This window comes from Coenobita brevimanus, chromosome 24 (assembly GCF_032717465.1).
Source record: "Coenobita brevimanus isolate Jiangsu-jjx chromosome 24, ASM3271746v2, whole genome shotgun sequence".
NCBI lineage: Eukaryota > Metazoa > Arthropoda > Malacostraca > Decapoda > Coenobitidae > Coenobita > Coenobita brevimanus.
This window is the reverse complement of record NC_136977.1, coordinates 14,710,101-14,735,599: the sequence shown is the minus strand read 5'-3', so window position 1 is coordinate 14,735,599 and position 25,499 is coordinate 14,710,101. Positions and strand designations below refer to the sequence as shown.

Here is a 25,499-nt window from a genome sequence, read left to right as displayed (position 1 = left end):
AGATTTGTCGGTGTCAGGTCATGTAAGACTGGATGAATATCGGAGATAGTATGTTGTCTACACTGTTTATGTCTGGCTAAACATCTCAGCCGACATGGTTAACACTTTTAAAGGGATGCAAATAGCACTTTTAAAAAGTATATCATTGTAAAACTTAGTCATAAAAATGTACGTACCTTTCATTGGTATTTTAAATATATTTAAGACAATAAACTACAAAAGAACGCACAAAAATTGTGAAGGGATTTTTTAAAGAGAGAGATCAAATGATTCTGTCAAGTTCTACTAATTTGAGCTGCTCGGAGGGAAGACCTTGCCCTTTGAGCAGCTCAGAGAAGGATTTTTTAAAGAATAACACCCTCGCCCCACACTGCCACAGGCCTCAAGAGCAGTAGTACAGTACAGGAAGGACGTTGCCCAGTGAGCTGTTCTTCCTAAGGTCAGCCTTAAGGTGTACAGCACAAAGATCAGCTGAGGCAAAAAGAGACACTGGCTTCTTAAAGTTCACTGTCTTTATTTTCCAAATAATTCCACTTAACCCCTTAACCGCGGGGCGTCACTTTCGTGACGCTTGGGAGCAAGGGATCATACCGCGGGGCGTCACTTTTGTGATTCTGTGTTATTTTGAATTCGCCCGGGCTTTCAAGTGGTGGCTTGTATCATCTGTCAGTACTGCCAGTGTCCAACACTAGTCAGCACTCCTAATCTCACATGTAGTCCCATCCATTGTTGACAATTTAGCCATTTCTCCCTGTTCTTGACTCCCCTCCCTACCTCCCCTCCATTACCCTATCCTCTCGCCTCCCTGGCCGTGCTACGTTAAGTAAATCTTCCCTGGAATTTTTCACTGATTTCATCCATTGAAATAAGCCCTATGCCCTATTCTTATACCAAATAATATAAACAAGAAAGAAATAAGGTAAGTGAGAGTGCCATACACCTAGAATTGGCTAATTATCACCTGACAACACCTCACGTGCACTCGTTCGCTAATTTTCGCTGTTTATTTCCCCTTGAAATATGCCGTATAATCTATTTTCGTAATAAAAATATATATAAGAATGGAAGGGAGAAGCCTAAGTGATATTTACATTCACCTGGAACTACCTAATTATTGCAGGCCACCACACTGTATTCTATGCTAAGTAAATCTTCCCTGGAATTTTCCACTGATTTCCTCCATTGAAATAAGCCCTATGCCCTATTCTTATACCAAATAATATATACAAAAAAGAAATAAGGTAAATGAGAGTGCCATACACCTGGAATTGGCTAATTATCACCTGACAACACCTCACGTGCACTCGTTCGCTAATTTTCGCTTTTTATTTCCCGTTGAAATATGCCGTATAATCTATTTTTGTAATAAATATACATATAAGGAGGGAAGGGAGAAGCCTAAGTGATATTTACATTCACCTGGAACTACCTAATTTATTGTGTATTGTCTTGGTTTCCTGCCAATCATTTCATTGCTATATATTAGCAGGTCTCACAAGGCTGAAGTTGGTAGTATTGCACTCACCCTAGCCAGGCGGCAGGAGGCCACCACTATCAGTTCACTGTCGTCTTTGAAGGCGAAAGTATGTCTGATTCGCTCCTGCTAACTTCCGCCGCTTTTTAGCCCCATGCAAAGGACCCTATGACTTTTACTCCCTACTAAACCTCGTGTGGAAAGGGGTAAAGGACTGACAATTGATAAAGAGTGACTACGATCTTTCTATTGAGTAAAACAGTGCAAGTGGAATTGTAAATAATGTGTAAATAATGTGTAAACAGCAAGTGAAAGCAGTGAATGTAAATATAAGTGAACAGTGGAAAATAGTTTTATAAGTTACTTCAAGTGACAGTGCATAACACAGTGTAAATAAAATAGAAATGTAAATAATGTAAATAAAGTAGAGAACGTAAATTGAAATGTAAATGAGTAGTATTATAAGAATACAAGTATATACCCTAGGAGTAAAGTGAAAGTGAAAGTTTCACTCTAACATGTATGAATACTATGAGTTATGAGAGTGAAGGTGAAAGTGACATTCACTCTCAATGCTAGTATACAGGACGAGAAAGTGAATGCTACGTATTTTACTGAAAGAAATTGAATGCCTACAGTGACAATAAACTACTATTACTGAAGGAAACTTATGGATAAAGACTGTAGATATATATAAGTGTTATATAGTAATAGAAATATAAACTGTGAGTGTTTTTATGAATAATAAATGACAGAACACCAGCAGCGAACTAGCGCAAGTGTGAAGGTCATACACCCTCGTAATTTTCATTGCTTTTTTCATTCATTCATTGCCAGACGCCATGTATCCCAAACGGGGTGGCCAAGGGCTTAGAGTTAATTGTTTTTTACAGGGAGGGGCACTAATCCTCCACCAACCCCACTTGACACGTAGGGATGCCAACAGCATCTGGTGTTCCCAGGCGGTCACCCATCCAGGTACTAACCAGACCCAACGTTGCTTTCACAGTGTTTATTTTTTTGGAGTATGGATTCCACACTATCTGAGAATCATAGAATAGTATTTCTAGTGATAATATCAGGCTGTGGTAATCATATTACGAGTTGTCGGGAAGTGTAAAGTGGAGACTTCGTTACCCAACTTCAGAGGTCTCCACAAGTCCTATGGTACTCGACGAAGGCTCAACAAACACCCCAGGAGAAAGCTGAAGGTATGTGCCATAAGCATATGTGATTTTAATCTTCTCGGACTAATAACTGATTTTTGGCAAATATTTTTAGAGAGTCTGTCGGAGCGCAAATATCCCCGCAGGAGCCGCAAGAAAAAGCAAAACAAGCCCGCGGTTAAAGGGTTAATGCTTTCCAGCATCACTTCATTATTTTCACAAGCACTGAAGGTATACAAACTTTAATAACTGCAATCACACTTAATGATTGACGACAACACTATTTTCACAAGTACCAAAAATAATCTTTACTAACTGTAATTACACTTAATGCTTGCCAGCAACACTTCACAAACTTCACCAGCAGCACTGCACTCAAACTGAACCAAAACCAACTGAAGTTCACTCAGACTGAACTGAAACCCAACTAAATTTGCCCTAGTCTCTCCCCATCTTTATATAAGCTTGCATTACTCTCGAAACTTCGAGTATACTCTTGACAGGCAACAGTTGCCAATTCAGAGACAACCAAAATATGCCAAAGCTGTCTTACATTACATAGCACTCTAAATCATTTACCATACGAACTTTCATCATTCATACATTGCCAGACACCATGTATCCCTAACGGGGTGGCCAAGGGCTTAGAGTTAATTGTTTTACAGGGAGGAGCACTAATCCTCCACCAACCCCACTTGACACGTAGGGAGAACGTTATGCCAACAGCATCTGGTGTTCCCAGGCGGTCACCCATCCAAGTACTAACCAGACCCAACGTTGCTCAACTTCGCTGATCGGACGGGAAGCGGTGTACTCATCGTGGCATAGCCATTGGCTTAAATTACATAATTTAACAAGCAAGCACATAATTAATACATTGTAAATCATTTACCATACGAACTTAAATTACATAATTTAACAAGCAAGCACATAAATAATACATTGTACAGTAGAGAAAAAGAGCACAAAAATTAATGCATTACTTACGAAATAACTATGCTCACAAATAGCAGGCAAACTGGCAACTCTCACTCATACTGATACCGGAACTGCCGTACACAAAACGCTGAGAAGCTTGTCGAGCACCTAACTGGCAAATCACACTTCTTAACACTACCCCCTTCCTAATTCTTTGTTGTCCCAACAAAACTACACAGTATATACAAACAGAATGAATCCTAGTGAAACATTTATGTACACAAAATAATCTTTCAACTTTTCAGGTCTTCTTCTATTCCGCTTCCGATGATGTCCCTGCCCTTCCACACAGTCCAATCCTCCTGGAAGGTCTTCGTCCTCTTCCTGATTCACTTCTTCTCTTGGGGAATTGTCACCATTCTCTTGCACTTCAGCTCCCTTGTTCTCCTCAACATCTTTAGCTGAGGGAGAGAACGATTCCTTGGAGACGTCCCAGCTGTACTGTCCTGGCCCATGGTACTGCCACAGACGATTCACATGTACCACTTTTGGGTGAATCTTCCTGCCTCCTCGATTTTGATATGTTACGTCTGATCGGCGGTCCAACACAGTGTAAGGTCTGTCCCATGGGCTCTGCAGGTTCGGTGACTGTCTCTTCATTCGCTGAGGATTGTTTAACCAAACTTGATCACCATCTTGGAAGCTCACCTCACTTGCCTTGGCATCATACTTGCACTACCTCACCTCTTATGAAAACTTGAGGGCTCTTTGCAGTAGATGATGTACCTCAGTCCGCCATTTCTGAAGGTGTTTCGCATAGCTGGTGGTGTCTGTAGGCAGCTCTTCACCAGGTGGTCTTCCCATTAACAAGTCAACAGGTAAGTGTAACTCATGGCCCGACATCAGTTTTGCAGGTGTGTAGCCAGTAGACTCATGGGGTGCAGACCGATACGCCATCAGCAACGCAGGTAATTTCTGGTCCCATTCTGTTTGTCCATCTACACAGTATTTGGCCAGTTCCTGTCCTAGGTTCCAGTTGAATTTCTCCACCATCCCATCTGACTGTTGCCTTTGTGGGGTCGTCCTGGTCTTCTTGATCCCCAATAACTTTCAGCATTCACGGAACACAGCAGACTCAGAGTTTCTACCCTGGTCTGAATGTAGCTCTTGTGGTATCCCAAAACGACAGAAAAACTGATCAACCAACACCTGAGCAACAGTCGCAGCCTCTTGATGAGGGATAGCATAGGCTATGTCCACCACGACTCTTTCCATGGTGCACCCACTTGGTACTGCTGGAGAGGGGCGCAAGCACGTTTCTTGGGTCTCTTCTGGGCACAGCACACATCACAGGCCTGACACCATTCTTCAGCATCCTGACACATGCCAATCCAGTAGAATTTCTGTTGCAGCCAGCTTAGAGTTTTCTTCACTCCCAGGTGCCTACTAGTGATCTGGTTATGGGAGTCATCCAAGATCTCGGACCTCATCTTCAGAACCACCAGTTGCCAATACTTGCTGAGGCCATCGGGTGTCTCCCACTGACACTCCAGTAGTCCATTGTTCAAACGAAGGTCCCACTGACTCCAGTAGCTCTTGGTCACAGGGCTTAATCTGGAAACTACTTCCCAAGATGGTCACATGGTACTTTGCTGCAGCCACTCTAGCACTGGTTGTAAATCTGCATCCTCCATCTGCATCCTCTTCAGGTCTTCATTTGACTCTGACCCTGTCATTGCAGTACGACTGCATTTATCGCCATGATCTTCCTTTTTACTGCACTCCGGATCACAAGGCCGATGACTCAGGCTGTCAGCATTGCCATGTACCCGCCCAGGACGGTGTTGCACCTCATAATTTTGCTGGTCTAGCTTCCCGAGCCAGTGTACCGGTTGTCCTTCCAGATTCTTTAGTGTTTTCGGCCACTTGAATGCCACATGATCCGTCCTGATGATGAAGTTTGACTCATACAGGTAGGGATGGAAGAAATCAAGGCTCTTCATCACTGCCCAGAGCTCCTTACGGGTCACACAGTAGTTCTACTCCGGTGGGCTGAGCTTCTTGCTGTAATACGCAGCCACATACTCCTTGTCATCCTTCTTCTGTGACAGGACTCCACCATTACCATGGTCACTAGCATCACAGTCCAAGATAAATGGTTGATTCTGGTCTGGGTACAGCAGTATTGGAGAGCTTGCTAATGCATGCTTGTGTTCATCAAAGGCTTTCTGAGTCTCTGCTGTACATGCAAACTTCTGCCTTTTCCCCAACAGTTTGTGAAGAGGTGCAGCTATCTTGCAAAGTCTTTGACAAAACACCGATAGTAGGTGCACAAGCCCAGGAAACTCCGTAGTCCTGTCACACAAGTTGGAACTGGCCAGTTTTCCACAGCTGCCACCTTCTCTAGGTCAGTATGGATGTGGCTTTCACCTGCAATGTATCCCAGGTACATTACTTTCTTCTGAAACAAGTAGCATTTCTTGGGGTTCTGCTTGAGGTGCACTGAGTGGATCCTGTTCAACACCTCTGACAGCCTTTCCAGTTCCTGGTCAAAAGTCCGTCCAAACACAATTACATCGTCCAGATAGATGAGAGCCATCTGCCAGTGCAGGCCTTCAAGTACGTGGTCCATGAGATGTTCAAAAGTAGCTGGGGCATTGCCTAGGCCAAATGGCATCACTTTAAACTGCCATAAACCCCGCCCATATGGAAAGGCTGTCTTCTTTTTGTCCTTCTCTGCAACCTTGACCTGGTGGTATCCTGCCTTCATGTCGAGCGTGGAGAACCACTTAGCACCTGACAGAGCATCCAGGGTGTCATCAGTTCTTGGCAAGGGGTATGCATCCTTCACTGTCACATCATTCAGGGCTCGATAATCTATACAGCACCTTACTGAGCCATCCTTTTTTCTTACCAGAACCACTGCTGATGCCCAAGGACTACTGGACTTTTCTATTACTCCTTGACTGTGGAGATTCTCCATCATCTTCTCCATTTCTTTCCGCAGGGCTGTCACCATCCTCTGCGCTGGCTGTTTAATCGGGCGGTGATCCCCTGTGTCCATACTATGCTTCGCCAGATCAGTGCACCCCAAGTCTAGGTCTCCCGTGGAGAAGACATCAGCATATTCCATCAGCAGCTGCCTCAGCTTCAGCACTTGTGAACCATCCAGGCATTGGCAACTCCTTGAGAAGAGGTCTTTTAGGTGGTCTGGCATGTACTTGTCTTCCTTGACTACACTTCTTTTGCAGGTCTTCCTCCGATCCCACTCAGGGTCCACCGCCTGGGAAAGTCCCACAATTTCTCCCTTACTGATCATCTGTGGCTCATGGGAGAAATTGGCCACCACAACTGGCACTTCACCTGTGCCAGTTTTCACCAGTGTTATCCCCACCATCACTCTGGCCTTCATCTTGCACCATACATCAGGCTCCACTATCCCTATACAGCTGTCAAAAAAGCCACTCACCTTACACTGGAGCAACAGTTCTGATTTTGGGGATATCACTGTAGTGTGGAGCGCCCTCACCTCGCCACCAGAACTGGTACATTTCACGGCTGTGACAGGAACCAACCTTCCTTGAACCTTCAGTTTCATGGCGCAGAAATCAAGCTCACATCCCATGGACATAAGGTAGTCCAGACCTAGAAGGCAAGGATCCTCCATATCGGCCACGTAGACTGGTAGAGTAGCCTCTTGCACTGCCACTTCAATCCGGACATCCAGGGGTCCCCTCAGTTCCGCACGGTGCCCAGTTACGCCACACAGCTGTTCCGGTGACTCAGGCAGATACTGGTGGTGTAATACATCAGGCCGCACAAAAGTTTGCTCTGAGGCCGAATCAATCACCAGGGAACATTTCTTTCCGTCTATCCTTCCGTCTGTTCGCACACTGTCAATTGCCATCCTCTTGCATTTTCTCAGTGGTGGGGCTACTTGGGAAAAACTGGCTGGTGGTTGCTTCTTCACACCAGCCTCCACTAGTTTCCCGCTTCTTTCTGGTTTTCTGCAACCTTCTTCGTATCATCTTTTTTCTTCTTCGGACACACGGAACTGACGTGTCCCATCTCACTACATGTCCAACACTCTTTTGTTACAATTGAAGATTTCCTTGCGCTGCTCTGTTCTTGCTCCTCCTTCCATTTGTGACAATCCTCCTTCTTGTGCCCCGACATCCCGCAGAACCAGCAGCCTCCTCCGGTCTTCTCCTGTTCCCTCTTCCACTTGTAGCAGTCCTCTTTTCTGTGTCCTGGCTTTTCACAGTACCTGAAACTTCCCTCAAATCTTTCCTTTTCACATACCTGCCTCTTTCTTGCCTTGAATCCTGCACTATGACCTGCCTGAAAGGTGGATGTACTGGATCTCACATAGGACTGAAATTCTAGAGCCCTGGCTAGTGCTTCTTGTATGCTTCTCGGTTGTACCTGACTTGTACTTTCAACTCTGCATTGTCAAGAGCATCGAAGAACTGGTCCCTCAGAAGAATAGCCAACAGGTTAGGTGCTGCTCTAGGGTACGCCTAATATGCCATACCCTCCAGGTCATGAGCAAGCTCCTGTAGGGATTCTCCTTAAACCCATACATGGCTCCGAAATCTTGCTCTGTAAGCCTCAGTCTGGTACATGGTTCCGTATCTGCGCTCCAGCACTTCTGCTAGGGACTGATAACTGTTCCTCGCCATCACTGTCATCTGGCACAGAATTTCCATTGCGGCACCCTTAAGTCTAGTAGCAAGCTGCACTGCCTCTGCCTATCATCCCAACCATTCTGATCCGCAAGTAACTCAATCTGTGCACGGTAAGCTTCCCGAGATACTCTACCATCAAATTCCTGAGATTTGTTTTTAATTGGACCCCCCATTATAGCCATGCACTTCACTGGTTTGGGGCCTAAAAACTGGGGCATCATAATTAAGGCCAGGACTTAAATCTCCTACATTCTGATTATTCAACTCTGTAATGCTATCTTTAGGTGCTTGGGATCCGTCAAGATTCACTGTATACTGTCCATTCGTCTCATATGCTCCCTGTACACGAGCCTGAGGCTCTGCAGTGCAATATTTCTCTACGGCCTCAATTTTCTCACTAATTATCTTTACCTGGTCAACTACGAAGGGTGATCAGAAAGTAATGACAGTTCGTGCTATAACATGAAAACCTTGAATGATGGGAGGTAGGGGAGCAAGGAGAGTGCAGGGTTGCCTGTCCTTACGAGTTTGAACTTGTCGCCGTATGCCTGACTTTTCTCGTTTTATTGTTGTGAGTGAATGCTTCACTCTTGTTTTTGCTCTCTGGCCAGAAACATGGATTACTCGAAAGAAGGCTGCAGGTTCTACATTTTTACGAGGTGGAAACTGGGAAAGAAAGCAACAGAGATTCGAGGGGAATTATTAGAAGTTTATCCAGACACTACTCCTTCTCTGGAAACTGTTTCCCGCTGGATTTGTGCTTTCACAGCAGGAAAAACTGAATTGAAAGATGAACAACGCTCTGGACGCCCCCGGACATCCGTGACCAAAGCAACAACTGTCCGTGCACGGTCCATCATTGACGAGGATCCAACTGTAACTCTTAGGTTCTTAGCCTTGGAGCTTGATATCAGTTATGGGAGTGCATATGACATCGTGCATGAACAATTACACCTGAGGAAGAAGTGTTGTCGATGGATACCCCATTTGTTGACTGATGAGCAAAAAGCTGAACGGGTGAGGATTTGTCGTGTCTGGCTTGCTGAATTTGAACCAAATGGTCCAAAACGGTTCTCAGATGTTGCTACTGGAGATGAGTGTTGGATTTCATTCTTCACAACCCGTGACAAGCAGTCAAACATGGTGTGGTTGGGCGATGAAGACCCTCAACCTCAGATTTTGAAGGAAGGATTTCGCAGCCAGAAGCGCCTTTTCACCATCTTTTTCAATTCTCAAGGACCAATATTCGTGGATGTGATGCCTGAAAAGTCCACTATCACAGCCCAATACTACACAGACCAGGTCCTTCCACAAGTCTTGGAACACAAGGCCAACACCGCACCAACCCGCCGTCGGTCTCGCCTTTTGCTGCACCACGACAATGCTGCACCCCACAAAGCTCGCCTCACTATGCAGTACCTGGAACAACAAGGTATAACTCTGCTCCCCCACCCACCCTACTCCCCTGACCTGGCTCCCTGTGACTTTTGGTTGTTTCCAAAAATTACATCTGCCATCGCTGGGAAGCAATTTCATCGCATCCAAGACTTGGCACGGACCGTCAATTCAGAACTCCGAAGTATACCGTCTTCAGAGTAACACGCTTGCTTCATGAAGTGGAGAAAAAGAATGGAACGCTGCATAGAGGTTGGAGGGGAGTACTTTGAAGGAATGTGAGTCATGGTTTGATAGTTCTTCATGCTAATAAAAGTTTATGGACTCACTGTCATTTCTTTCTAATCACCCCTCGTACATGCTTCAACAGGCTATCTACATGCTGTCTGCACTCCATCACAATTCCCTCACTAATTATCTTCAACTGGTCATCTACATGATTCAGTTGGTCATCTGCATGCTGTCTGCACTCTGTCACATTATTGCTTACCTCATACCTCCATTGCTCTAGCTTGGCATCTGCTTCCTCCTTAAGCTGTTGCTGTTCTTCCTTCATTTCCCCTGTGAATGCATTTAGCTGTCCTTGCACTCTCTGTTGTACTTCCCTCTGTTGCTCATGTAATGCCTCCTGAAGCAGTTCATATCGTTCTTTCTGTTCTTCGTTCAGTGCCTGCAATTGTTCTTTGATTTCATTTCTGAGCTCTTTCTGTTCTTCACTTTGGGCCTGTAATTGTCTTGGAGTTGTTTCTGTCCTTCATTCTATGTCTCCAGTTGTACACTTTGTGCTTGTAACTGTTCTTTAAGTTCATTTCTGAGCTCTTTATTTTGTGCCTGTATTAGCTTCACGATTATCACTAGGGAAATTTCCTCCTCCTGCCCAGCTCGAGACCTTGTCTTCACACCTTCTGCTTCCATGTGGAAGGTTAGACTCTCTGCAGCACTGAAATTATCGCACTCCTGACACCAGTGTTACATCCTCGTCCCACTCTGCCACAGGCTTCAATGGTAGTAGTTCAGGGCGTTGCTCAGTCAGTTGTTCTTCCTAAGGTCAGCCTTAAGGTGTACAGCACACAGGATCAGCTGAGGCAAAAACAGACACTGGCTTCTTAAAGTTCACTGTCTTTATTTTCCAAATAATTCCACTTAATGCTTTCCTACTTCACTTCATTATATTCACAAACACTGAAGCTGTACAAACTTTAATAACTGCAATCACACCTAATGCATGACAACAACACTTCACTATTTTCACAAGTACCAAAAATAATCTTTACTAACTGTAATTACACTTAATGCTTGCCAGCAACACTTCACAAACTTCACCAGCAGCACTACACTCAAACTGAACCAAAACCAAAACAAACTGAATTTCACTCAGACTGAACTGAAACCCAACTAAACTTGCCCTAGTCTCTCCCCATCTTTATATAAACTTCCATTACTCTCGAAACTTCGAGTATACTCTCGACAGGCAGCAGTTTCCATATCAGAGACAACCAACACATGCCAAAGCTATTTTACATTACATAACACTCTAAATCATTTACCATACGAACTTAAATTACATAATTTAACAAGCAAGGACATAAATAAAACATTGTAGAGAAAACGAGCACAAAAATTAATGTATTATGAAATAACTACCTCACAAACAGCAGGCAAACTGGCAACTCTGACTCATACCGATGCTGGAACTACCGTACACGAAACACCGAGAAGCTTCTCGAGCACCTAGCTGGCAAATCTCATGTCTTAACAATACCAGTTCAATGAAGGATGACCTTCCCATGCATCTAAAAGGGAAGAAAAATTTTAAAAACATGGGTGTTTGTTCCCATTGGCCAGGTCCCATATACCTCAAAAAAGAGGCAGTGCTACCTACCGCCAGTTTTTGGTAGCCTCTGTACCTTCGACAGCCATAGGACTTTATGCGACATTTTCCGTAACCGTCGTTCAACACCCATAAGTCTTTAGGGGTTAATGACCACTTTGAGGGGCCCACAGACAAACTGTCATACATATCAGATACCATCCAATTAGTGGAAAAAATCACACGGACCTCCCAGGCAACTCTGGGCCCATTGGACACTTTTTTGCATTTAGAATATGCCATCTGTTACGTGGAGCATATAACCGAAGCCTACTGGAAACTTTTATTTATGCAGGGTGACTAAGAATTTAGTTATCAATGCTGGCAGTTGTTGTTTCTGCCTGCTTTGGTTAGGTTGGGGAGGAGTATGTGGGAAGTGTTGGCACATTGGGCCCCCTTTTTTTTTTTTTTTTTTTTAATATAACTTTCTGGTAGGCTTGGATGGGATGGAGGCTGTGGACACACTGTACTGCATGTGGTCAGGGACAGTCATACTGTCTTTCACTGTGTTGACAAGTCCGACACCACATCTTGCATATCGTGTCTGAAAATTGGTACCCTGTAGTGATATGAAAAATGGCTTCTAATAAGGAGTCAACTTCTCATTTGTCCACCGAGAAAGCAAAGTGGAAGAATTTAAGCCTCACAGAGACGAGTGAAAAGATCAAGGCACACGAAAAAGGCATGCGCAGGGGCAACTCCACTTGCAAGGCATGAGGAAGGGTAAGGATGTGTTCAGGAGCAGGAAGCTGCCCAACAAGAAACTAGACTAAGCATTGTATAAGTGGTATATGCAGGAGCGAGCTGATGGTGCCCCTGTATGTGGCTTGGTTATCCAGCACTCAGAGGTTTGCTACTCACCTTGGAATAAAGAATTTCAAGTCCAGTGGAACGCAGATCTTGCCTCCACCATGCCTGCCTTGTCTCTGGGAAGTAAGCTGGCCTGCTTCTAGCTCTCCCTCTTGAGAAAAACTATGTCAGCAGAATTTGAACTAGACCGGACCTTAGGTAAGGGATTTAGGTCACATATGCCCTACTTAGAACACTTACAGACTACTGGTAGAACATACAACATACAGCACTTACATACTACTGGATTACAAGTGATTGCAATTTTCCCTTCCATTGTGGAAAAATTGTGTCTCCTGACACAGTAAGGTAAATATTACATAAGTAGCTTAGGTACACAGCGGGTGGAGACATCAGTGAATAATATGGTAAGAGTGTTTGTGGTGGTGGTGGCGTTGTGGTAGGTGGTGGCGACCATGGTAGGTGGTGGCGACTATCATCCACTCACTTGATGTAGTGCTGCCTACTTCTTCCGTAGCCTTTATTATTTTTTTCTGTGCCTTCCCTCCTCTCTTCCTATTTCTGCCATATTTCCTGTCACTTCTTATTGCTTTTCTTTCCTTTACAGGTGGCTTTACATTGAGTGACAAGCCAAGAAACCGTTTATAACACTGAGTAGTAACCATATAACCAAAACATACGTGCTCCCTACGTGTCAACAAGTGGGTTGGTGGAGGGTTAGTGCCCCTCCTCATAAAACAAATAACTCAAAGTCAAATGGCCACCCCTTATGGGATTATGGCGTCTGGCAATAGATGGATAGATAGAGAGATGGTAATTGGATACATAATATAGTTAACTTCTGACTACATGGGAGTATAATAATGAAAGGGGTAGTATATTGCAATGCAGGAAGTTGGATCCAGTAAGGAAGGAACTATATTTACAGTACATGGTCATGTTAAAAAGTCAGTGAAGGTGAGAACTATTATTGAGTGTAAAATTAGAATGTAATTAATACATTATAATGTAATAAGTAATTAATTAATAAGGCTTGGAGTATGTGATAAATATAAAAATTGTGGGAACACATAGTCTGTAATTCTTTACAAGTTCACAGTTGAAGTTCAGTATATAGGGTAAGTATTGATAATTTAATAACACATGTCATAATAAACCTATAGTAGCTGAGTACACTATACTTGATTTCACGTTTAAAAAAACACTGTCTTTGAGAGTGATGTCTTGTAAATATTTAGTAATTTTCATATATTTATTATCTTTTCTAGGCTCGTATTATATCAATCTTTATGTTATTGATTCACAGTTCCATGTTTATGTCTATATTATTATACTCTTGTTGTCTGTAGAGCTATTTTCACTTATTCATAGTTATCTTTCCTTCAGTATCTAGTTACATGATCTTCACATCATCAGCAATCATAATGAGTGTCACTGAGAACTACCAGTTTCCAGATCTCGTGGTCGCCACACTAATCTTGTCCCAATACAGATCTCGTGTAGTCGCAATACAGATCTCGTGTAGTCTTTTATCCATTCGCTTAACACAACCGTAAAGGATACATATAGTAGCAAAAAATCCAATGAGACAGATTACCACTAGGGGAAGCACAAAGATTGGATGTACCCATGAACAGTTAAAGGCTGAAGAAAATTGATCCATAACGAAATCACTCTCATCAAGAAAATCCAATATGCGTAGGTTGTCTGATTTAATGGAAGGATTGTCAGCAGGCAGATGGAAGGTAATATTCATAGGTTTGAAGATTTCATATTTGTGGGAATGAAGTGCAAAGTGATGATGAGTAGCATGGGCGACCACAGACCCTGATTTTACCGCACAATAATCAAGGGCCTTGTACAAACCAGTTGCAGATACTGAGCGAACAGGAGTTCCAGGAAAATATAAGACTAACAGGCATTGATACACTAAAGAAGAAATAGCAGATATGGTTCAGACGAGCATGGTGCACGTGGAGCTTGGGGGCTAGAACAAAGGAATAGACAGATTATACTGGGAAATTATAAACTAAGGCAGATTCTCAAGGAACAACACTACTAGGAAAGATTGTCAGGAGGTAGGCAGCACAAACTCAAGAATTAGGTGTAAGAAAAGCACACCTGCTGAGGTCATTGGAGGATGTGAAAGCAATAGAGTTATGATCATGTGAGAGAAAGAAGTACTGTGAAGAAACAGAGGCCTGTAATAAGGAGTTATTATACCACAAAGGAAAAGGAATGATGTGAAAGAGATCGAATGTGATAGAAGAACGAAGAGGGATATGAACTTCAATTTCTTTAGTAAGGAACGTTGCCTCAAGTATTGGGTAATAGTATTCTAAGGAGGAAAATGAAAGCACTGGAAATAGGTTGAAGGTGGAGTGAGCCCATTCCAATGTAGGGCGGAGGTCAGAGATAGGTACCAAATCTAAAATGTCACGACTATCGACAGCATTTACTAGAATATGAACTAAGTCAGTAACTTGGGAGACAAGAGAGTCCAGAGAAACTTGTAGGTTGTCCATGTGGAGTTTTACATACAAAAGTTCTGATATAATATTGAGTTTTGACATCTCCTTTGTTAGAATTCCTGTGAAGTTGTTTAATGTGTGTGTAATATCATTTAAATGGTTTGTGATCTTCTGTAGCATGGAGTGTTGAACATTAATTACTCTGTTTTGAGATTCTAGGGCATTGGCTAATTCAGCAAGGTCAGATTTTAATCCAGAAAGGTCACAAGTGATTGCTACACCAAATAACTCACTTAGAATTTCTTATCCAAGATCAAAGAGTCCACGTTTCACTCGTGAACGACCTATGGGTGCTTGATTAGAGAAAGTGTCATGTAGATGAGAAAACTGTAACCAAATATAATCCATTTTCTAGCATATGGATAAAGTGGCTACAAAATGCATCCCTTGGATGTTGTTCCTTGATAGCAGAAGGAAAGGCCTGTAACTCCTCTAGCTGGTGTGCGAAATCGGGCAGGGCGATGGCCACAGCAACCCGCAGCTCTAGGTCGCATCGCAAGGAGACTTCATCTTTCACCACTATTACCTCATCTCCTGCGCCAACCAAGGCCCCGGGCCGTACGACGCCATCATCCTCACCCAACCCAGGTCCTGCTAGGGTCAGCACTGCCAGCACATGGACCCACAACATCTTTACTATAAAATGAGTTGAAGTTAGAGGCGAAAATTATGAAGATGATTATGACAGGAGTGTGGGGTGACAATTTTATGTAAGAGACTTGTTGGCAGAATGCAACTTTGCATGATAGTAGTTAACAGCAGGGGAAGGTGGCACCTTTCTAGAAGGAGAAGAGGAGTCTGAAGAAGTGTCAAAGGAAGGACTGGAAGAAGAAGCATTTCCTGGTAGAGAAGATGAGGCATCTCCTAGTGGCTTCTCCAATACTATGCCCCTCGGTGCACGTTTGAGGGCATCTGCATGCACCCATTTGGTCTCTGCTTTAGACAGATCTTTTATTTCAAATTTATTGCCCTTTCAAGAGATGACACAGAGGGGACCCAAGAATATACTGTCAAGTTTTGATTCACACTTGCAATCTAGGGCAAAAACTAAATCATCTACTTGGATGGTAACATCAGAGACAGCCGTGTGTTGCTTACATACCATTTCTGCATTTGAGAGGGCCAAGTTATCCTGAACGTACTTATGAATTTTCTGAAAATTTGAGATGTGAACTTTAACATAATCATCGTGATTGTAAATTGGATCAGGCTTAGATTGCAACAGTGAATAAGGTAGTCTCTTGTCAGAGCCCTAGATGACAAAGAATGGAGTTTCACCAATGGATTTATTGATGGATCCATTAATTGATGCAGCCACCTGTGGGATCCACTCATCCCAAGTGGAACTGTGATCTCCCACCATGTGATGCAGACTCTCCAATATATTCCTATTCTGGCACTCTGTGAGTCCATTAGAGGCTGGATGATGGGCCGTTATATTGCATTTCCCAATTCCGTATTGATGACAAATTTCTTCCAGCACTGAATTGTTGAACTCTGACCCATGATCAGTTAGAATGTTTAGTGGGTAATTATGGCACTCCAGTCGGATTGAGCCGGTGAAGGTTTATATCCAAGGGATGGTTGGGGTTTTTTGCTGAGGTTATGCCACTCAGGGATGAGTGAGGCTGGTCACTCTCATCTTAAATGTCAGGACCAACTTGCCTAGCCCTGGGCTCCTATGCTCCTCATGGGGCAACGTAGGATTGGATGATGAATGGATGGATGGCTTATGGGGTTGTGAAAGGGCAAATGACTGAATTAACAAAAGCATGGGCAACTGTATTAGTAGATTTGCCACATAATGGAGCCATTATCACGAATCTAGAGAAATGATTGACTACTACTAATAGGTAGACTACGCCAGATTCTGTACGTGGTAGCTTCAGAAGATCAAGGGAGACAGTTTGCCAAGGCCTTGACGGTACTAGGTATTGCAATATAGGAGCAGGTTGACTGGTTGTTCCTTTATTAGGAGCACTTGATAAATGTACATCACAGCGCACTTCTACATCCTTTTGCAAAGTGGGCCAGTAATATGAAAGACATGCCTGTTGTAAGCTTCTGTTTTTACCCGGGTGTGACGCATGAGGGGTGTTGTGGATTAAATGTAGAGCAGAAGGATTTAAGTCTGTTGGAATGACTAGCTGCTAAACTTCGGAACGAGTACCGAGTTTTTGGCAAGTAAGTCATTATTGAGGAAGAAATCAGACACAGGAACTGGTAATTTTGGCAAAGAAGAATCATCACTGGACTCTAGAAAATATATTACCTGAGACCATAGAGGATCAACACGCTGGAACCTACGGAATGTGTCATTATTGAACGCCAAATTTACATCACAACCAATCGAGACTGTGGCAGCATGATGAGAGAGAACATCGGCTACAACGTTTGACTTTCCTGGAACATATTCAAAAGTTGGGTTATAGTCATTAACAGTAACTGCCCAATGTGTAAGTCAACCAGTAAAATTGCATCCCAGAAACAGGTCACACAGAGGAAGATGGTCTGTTTGGATATGAGCAGGCTAACTGTAAATGATGTGGCTCAATCGGTAGAGAGGTGGCCTGCAGTCCCACCGGACCCAGGTTCGAATCCCGGCTGGGCCAGGGAACAGTTTAAGGATTCGATTTTCATTAAATCAAGATTTACTGATCTACCAGAAGACCCGCCGACATGTCGTAAAAATACCCCCGCTAATACCAATACACCAGTCCTGTATGAGACAGCCCTAGCATGTATTCAATATGGACGGTGGGTGTTAGCGCCGAAGTGGTGACATGTAGAGGTGTATGGTATGTAGGAGGACTGCTGGGCCTTGATAGCAGGCTGTGAAGCCTATGCCCAGAGTCGGACACATAAAAAAAAAAAAAAAAAAAAAAAAAAAAAAAATGTTTCAAGGACCAGACCACAGCTAGGGCTTCCCAGTGAGTTACACTGTAGTTCTTTTCTGTGGAGTTTAACTCACGGCTGGCGTAGGCAGTGACAAGTTTCTTTCCTTTGGAGTCATCTTGCATGAGCCCAGCACCGAAGCCCACTCCGGAAGCATCAGTACATAGCAGAAATGGTTTTGAATAATCAGTGAATGCCACGACCGGGGCTTGTGCAAGAGCAGTTTTCAGGGTGGTAAACATGGTAGCTTGTTCATCTGACCACATAAAAGGCTCGTCTTTCTTTAACCCCTAAACTGCGGGGTTGTTTTGGCACTCCTTGCGTGTCTACAGCGATATTCGCGCTTCAACATACTTTGTAAAAATATTTGCCAAAAATCAGTTATTAGTCCCAGAATATAACAATTATATATGCATATGGCACATACCTTTAACTTTCTCCTGGGATGTTAGTTGAGCCTTCGTCGAGTACCGTAGGGCTTGTGGAGACTTCTGAAGTTGGGTAACGAAGTCTCCACTTTACACTTCCCAACACCCCGTAATATGATTACCACAGCCTGATATTATCACTAGAAACACTATTCTGTGATTTTCAAATAGTTTGGAATCCATACTCAAAAAAAAAAAAAAAAAAAAAAAAAAAATGTGAATGCAATGAAAATTACGAGCGTGTACCAGCTTCCCACTTGCGCTCGTTTGCCGCTGGTATTCTGTCATTTATTATTCATAAAAACACTCACACTTAATATTTCTGTTACTATATAACACTTGTATATATCTACAGTCATTATCCGTAAGTTTCCTTCAGTAATAGTAGTTTATTGTCACTGTAGGCATTCAATTTCTCTTTCAGTAAAATACGTAGCATTTACCTTCTCGTCCTGTATACTAGCGTTGAGAGCGAATCTGTCACTTTCACTTTCACTTTCATAACTCATAGTATTCATACGTGAAACTTTCACTTTCATTACTCCTAGTATATATACCTGTACTGGTATTCTTATATTACTACTTATTTACATTTCTATTTACATTCTCTATTTTATTTATATTATTTACATTTCTATTTTATTTACACTGTGTTATGCACTGTTACTTGCAGTAACTTATAAAACTATTTTCCACTGTTCACTTATATTTACATTCATTGCTTTCACTTGCTGTTTACACATTATTTACACATTATTTACATTTCCACTTGCACTGTTTTACTCAATAGCAAGATCGTAGTCACTGTCCATCATTTTCATTGATAAATTAGCCAGTTCACATTCCACATCAGTCACTTAGCCCTTTACTCCTTTCCACATGAGGTTTAGTAGGGGTAGAGGTCACAGGGCCCTTTGCATGGGGCTAAAAAGCGGCAGAATTTGACAGGCACGAATCCGACGTGGTTTCACCTTGAAAGACGACAGTAAACTGAATGCTGTGGTGGCCAAGGGGCAGTGAAAGGCTGCCAATGTCAGCTTGGTGACAGCTGCTAATACGCAATGAAATGATTGCCAGGAAATCTAGACAATACATAATAAATTAGGTAGTTCAAGGTTAATGTAAATATCACTTAGGCTTTTCCCTTCCTTTCTTATATATATTTTTAATATGAGAATAGATTATACGGCATATTTCAAGGGGAAATAAACTGGGAAAATTAGCGAATGAGTGCACGTGAGATGTTGTCAGGTGATAATTAGCTAATTCCAGGTGTATGGCACTATCACTTACCTTATTTCTTTTTTGTATATATTATTTGGTATAAGAATAGGGCATAGGCCTTATTTCAATGGGTGAAATCAGTGGCAATTCCAGGGAAGATTTATTTAGCGCAGCGCGGCCGGGCAGGCGAGAGGAGAGGGTAATGGAGAGGAGGTAGGGAGGGGAGTCAAGAACGGTGAGAAATGGCTAAATTGTCAACAATGGATGGGAGTACAGATGAGATTAGGAGTGCTGACTAGTGTTGGACATTGACAGTACTGATAGATGATACAAGCCACCACTTGAAAGCCCGGGCAAATTCAAAATAACACAGAATCACAAAAGTGACGCCCCGTGGTATAATCCCTTGCTCCCAAGCATCACGAAAGTGACGCCCTGCTGTTAAGGGGTTAACAGTTTCGTTAATGGTGCAGCAATTTGGGCGTACCCTGTGATGAAACAACAATAGTAGCCACTAAGACCGAGAAAATTACGTACTGCATCTGTGTTTGTGGGAGTATGGAAGTTTGTTACTGCATTGACCTTTTTGTCTGATATATGAATTCCGTGAGCATCAACAACATGTCCTAGGAACTGTAGCTTCTCTCGTAAAAAATGACACTTTGACAGTTTGATTTTAACCCGTTAACTGTCTATACAGCCTGGGCTGTTCCGAGTGCGACTGCTCAATATAGCTCTGACTGCGCAGGTGAATTTCGAATATACAGTAGTGCCATGGTGACCAAGGCCGACCCATGTAAGCATGTTTTAACCTTGAAAACCAAAACCGAAAACAAAAAGAAATCGAAAACCATACATTCCAATGGGGAATCAGACACTTCAGTGTTCATCCATGGCTTTTTAGCTAATATTTTGTTACTATATACTTTGGCATGTGTTCTCTCAGTTCCTAAGACAAAATTTGGCCTTTGGGAAATTTCATTTTTACCCCTATGTCTGCGCACCACGGACACCTTAAAAAAACTGCCATGCTCAGTTAACGGGTTAAGTCCAGCTTGTTTGACCCTAATGAATACCTCGGCCAATTTCTCTAAGTGTTCCTCTACAGAGTGACTGGCGATTATGACATCGTCAAGATAAGCAAAGACTGAGGGACCTATCATGCTGGCGAAAACTGTATGAATTAGTCGCATGCCAATGGTGCATTTTTCAAGCCAGATGGGAGTCTGCGGAATTGGTAATGACCGGATGGGGTGCCAAAAGCAGTGATTGGACAAGATGATTCCTCCATTTCTGCTTGCTAGTAGCCACTCAAAAGATCTAGGGAGGAGAAAACACAATTGTTTTCTCCTAAGGATTCCAACAAATCAGTGAGTACAGGAATTGGGAATCTATCTGGAACAGTCAGCGCATTTACGTGTCTGTAATCTATGACTGGTTGCAACTCACCACCTTTCTTTGGAAAGAGAAGTAATGGACTGTTCCACGGACTGTCAGTATGTTTGATAACATCGGATTCCAACATTTCCTGAATAAGACAATCAGCCTGTTGACGTTGACTGTGAGGTAAACGATAGGCAGAGACGCACACTGGTTGAGCTTCAGTTTGTAATGTAATGGCATACTTGATAAGGTTAGTTTAGCCTATGTTCTCACCAGGTAGGGCTGCTACTTCATAATAGTCCCGCAAGAGATGAAGCAACTGACTTCTGTACTCAGGATGATCACTCTGTTTCACATGAGATTCAAGATTAGATGGGGTGGTAATGTCAGTGGACTGAACAACTGAGCACACATCTGCAGCAGACAATGGGAAGTTTTGGCACACGTGTACAGCCACTGGGTATACCAAAAAATCACCAAACTGTGTCCCAGTATGCAGCTTAAGTGGGGCATTATTAGTGTTGGCTAAGTATAGTTAGCATAAACCATCATCTGACACAGAGCACATAGCAGACTCGTAACTCAAGCTTGTAACACGGCAGGTTTCAGGGTGAGATATAGCAGTGACATCGCTAGATGACCCAACAGTCCTCAGAGCAACTTTACTGTATACATTAGGGGGTAAAACTGTGCACTGTTTTACCACCACCGTGTTTGGTGTAGAGGACTGCATGAGGTCTGTTAAGGGAAATGAGGTAGGTAATGACGAGTTCAGTGATGGCTCAGTGCCACAGGATGGTTTACCAGGATTATCATGGATGAGCATAGTTCATCGTTATAGCAATTAGAGAAGTCAGGAACTGCATGAAGCAGAGCAGCAGAGGATGGATCTGACAATGGATCATTAGGAGGGGTCATAATCGTGTCTGCTTGTGACTGTGAAGCGTGGTCTGGGATACTTAGTACAAACAAACCTTTGATAGTGACTCCCCCTTGAGCTGGTAACACACCGATATTTTCATCTGCCATTGGTTGAATGCCAAGTAACACAGCTAATCCAGAGTGTAACATAAAAGTCAGCAATGAATGGGTCTCCCAAATCATGTAAAGAAATTTGAAGCTGAGTTTTGCCTTTAATGTCTAAGTATGACCCATTGACTGTGCATAGGTTTCAATCTGAGGGCTGAAGGAAGCTAACTCGTTTCTATTTGTTACACTGAATTCACGCTAACGCCTCTTCAGACAGTAAGTTGACGGTGGAACTTGAATCCATAAAAAGTGAAACATCTACCTGCCCATAAGTTCCATGCACAATTACCCCTAAATAATTTAATACACAAACAGTACTGAGGGGTAGCTCATCGTGTTTGGTATCTTCTGTGTTGGGTGTTTTTGAATGTCGCGCTGGTCTTCCCCCGACTGATGATGTGCAAGGTGTGGTGGAGTCTTTGTGATATTTCCAATAAAGACGTCACAGTCTGGAAGGTGTATGGCAACGCGACTCCTGACGGTTTCATCTGTTTTTGCAAGAACAGCTCAATTCACGGCGACCAAGGAAACCGCAGTGCCAGCATATGATCGAGGACGGTTGGCTACGATGCATAGGTGACTGGTGAGATTGCTTTGTCTGACGCGCATTGGGCTGATCACGGTTATCAGCAGGTGAGCAGCGTCATGAAGGGGAACGGAAGTTAGTAGGACCTCTGGTAGTCGACTGCGAACGTGAAAGTTCAGTTGAGACCTTGGCAGCTGGTACAGCCCTTGCAGCGGCATCTGTAAGATGTGTGGATGTAATGTCACTTGATGAGTGACAGGTGATCCTACCCTTTCTCTCATTTGAAACTTCAAGCAATTCATCTCTTGGTGTGTATCCTACTTGTAATGCAGTTTCCAACTGTTTTGGGTGTAACCAGTTTAGAAATCTAAGGTATCCCAGCAAACGACTGAAAGCTTTTAATTTCATGACCTCAGTTCTATTGATGTCAGTAATCCAAGATGTCTGTCTCAAAAGGTGGGTTATTTCAGAAGTGGTTGCATTCTCTACCACAGCTGCCTCATATATGTTTGCTTTTCTAGGAGGTATGAACATGTCATCTCGCATGTTTATCAGGAGAGTCGGGAAGACAATTTGAGAACCCTCTGTAGAGGAAGCACAACAAAATTTAAGTAACTTCTTGCAAAAATCAGCAAATGTTGTGCATGAATCAAAATACCCTGATTGCAGTCTGGAACCCATGTGCAATTTGCCTTGATCTAACCTATTTCTAAGATAAGAGATCTTCAGGGATTCATCTCTGTACTGTCTGTGTGCAAGGTCAGTTTCGACCTCACTGAGGAAGTCATAAATAGAAATAAAAGGATCCTCAGCAGTTAATTTTGGGTGGTTAACATCATCTAGGAAAATAATTGACTGTGGAGGTGGAGCTTGGGCTGTCATCGCGGCGTGAAGTTGAGGTGGCAAGAGTATGGAAGTAGTCACTGTACTAAGTTGAGATGGTGCGTGGGAAGAGGCTGTTGTAGTGGCAGTGGTGTGTGTCGGGGTTGGTGGAGGTGTATTTGTAGTAGAAGGTAAGGAGAGAGGCTGTGGTGAAGGTTGTGGAAATTCCAGAGATTCAGTTGGGAAAGATGAATTTAAGGTAACTGTTGTCAGTTTATCTGGATTTGCTACAACAGTTGTAGGGTTTGTATAGGTGGTAGCAGGTGTGATGGAGTAGAAACAGTAACAGTTGAAGTAGTCAAAGGAGTTGCTTGAGATTTATTGAACGATTTACCACTACGGAGGTACGTTACACCATCATCACCTACATTATCATCATTTTCACTTGTCACATTCCACTGGGGAGAGAGATCTAATTTCTTAAAAAACTCATTAATAGGGGAGGAAAGAAAATAAATGAATGAATGAATGAATGAAAATATTTATAGTATATGAAGAAGTATGGCTTATTTACAATGATTGTGAATGGGAATAAATGAGTTATATACAGCGAAACATGAAGGTATCTTGGAGAAAATGGAACAAAGTAGGAGTAAGAGAACAAAAAATAAGGAATGAAGAATGTAATGTAATGAACAGAATTAAATGAATAATATAATCACAGTCTATAGAGCTAGCATGCCATCTCTGTAGAAAGGAATTGAGTAGTTTGATGAGATGAGAAAATATATGAATATGCTCATAAAAGAATAATATTCACGGTATATTGTAGGTAGTAAAGTGATTTTCACTCGGAGGCAGAGCAGTGTCATGTGTGGCAGCAACTTCTTCCTCCCATGGGAGGCGTTGATTGGGCAGAGCAGACTGTGACGTAACTGGGAGGCACTCAGGCACCAGTCGAGGCAGGAAGCTGATAGGAGAGGAGGCCTGTGACGTAGCCCTCCATGATGTCAGGATGGCTTGGTGTGTAGTGGCGATGACGCACCGAGCTTGGCGGCGGTTTGGGTTGTTCACTGTAGTGGGGGAGGTTGGGATTGCTCACAGTATTAGGGGGGTGTTGGGGCTGTGAGGGGTTAAACCACTAAGCCCGTGCCATGTGGTTACATAATAATGGGCTTTACAGGACTGACAGTTCAGGCAGGTAGTGAGGTTGGTGGTGGAGGACTTACTGGGGTTGTGGCAGCATAGTGGCAGGTGGGGGTTGGTGTGGGTTAGGTATTCCTGTGGCTGAACCACACCAAAACTGTAAAGAGGCTGGAGGCTGGGAGCAGGAACAGATTGTCATTGGAAGGTACAGTACTGTTGGCAAGGGGGCAGTTGCACAGAGATCGCCCACAGAAGACGTGAAATTATATTTATCCCACTCGCTATCCACCAGTTGTTGATCCTCCTCTCGTTGCTTGCAGGGTAACTCAAACTCCTGGGTGATTTTATGAATACAGTATGTATTTACACAAGTGGAACACGGATCTTGCCTCCACCACACCTGCCTTGTCTCTGGGTAGCAAGCCGGCCCTCTCTCAGCACTCCCTCTTGAAAAAGACTATGTCAGCAGAATTTGAACTAGACCAGACCTTACGTAAGGGATTTAGGTCACATATGCCCTACTTAGAACACTTACAGACTACTGGTAGAACATATTACAACATACTTACATACTACTAGATTAGAAGTGGTTACAGCACACGAAAAAGGCATGAGCAGGGGCAACCCCAGTTGCAAGTTTGAGGTAAAGAGGTAGACCCTGCATGACATCCTGAGGATCAAGAGATAAAACAAAGGAGGTTTTGAAAAAATGGAAGGCATGAGGAAGGGTAAGGATGTGTTCAGGAGCAGGAAGCTGCCCAACAAGAAACTAGACTAAGCATTGTATAAGTGGTATATGCAGGAGCGAGCTGATGGTGTCCCTGTACATGGCTTGGTTATCCAGCAATCAGAGGCTTGCAACTCACCTTGGAGTAAAGAATTTCAAGTCCAATGATGACTGGCTGTGGAGGTTTCAGCACCAGTGTTGATGCTGTGGAGCATTTGTCCATCATCTTCGGAAGCTGATGGAGAATGAGGGCCTGCATGAGTTTCAAATCTTCAATGCAGATGAGACTGGGCTCCTTTGGTATACTCTTCCTCAAATTACCCAGGATTTGAAAGATATTGACTGCACTCTAGGGCATAAAACATTGAATGAATATATCTCCATTCTGGCCTGTGTAAATGCTGATGGCTCTCATCACCTACAACCAGTCATAGTAGGTAAAGAGCAAGTGACCTAGGTCACTCAAA

The 25,499-nt window shown here is 43.2% G+C and overlaps 1 protein-coding gene and 1 non-coding gene across 6 annotated transcripts in view; one reads left to right on the top strand and one right to left on the bottom strand.

The window, feature by feature from the left end:
• The window catches only part of Khc-73 (Kinesin heavy chain 73), a 1,251,394-nt gene that overhangs the window by 819,828 nt on the left and 406,067 nt on the right, over nucleotides 1–25,499 (top strand). The window lies entirely within an intron of this gene.
• On the bottom strand, nucleotides 3,358–3,476 carry LOC145393654 (5S ribosomal RNA). Its single transcript, XR_013896250.1, has one exon. It is a non-coding gene; the product is annotated as a 5S ribosomal RNA (ribosomal RNA).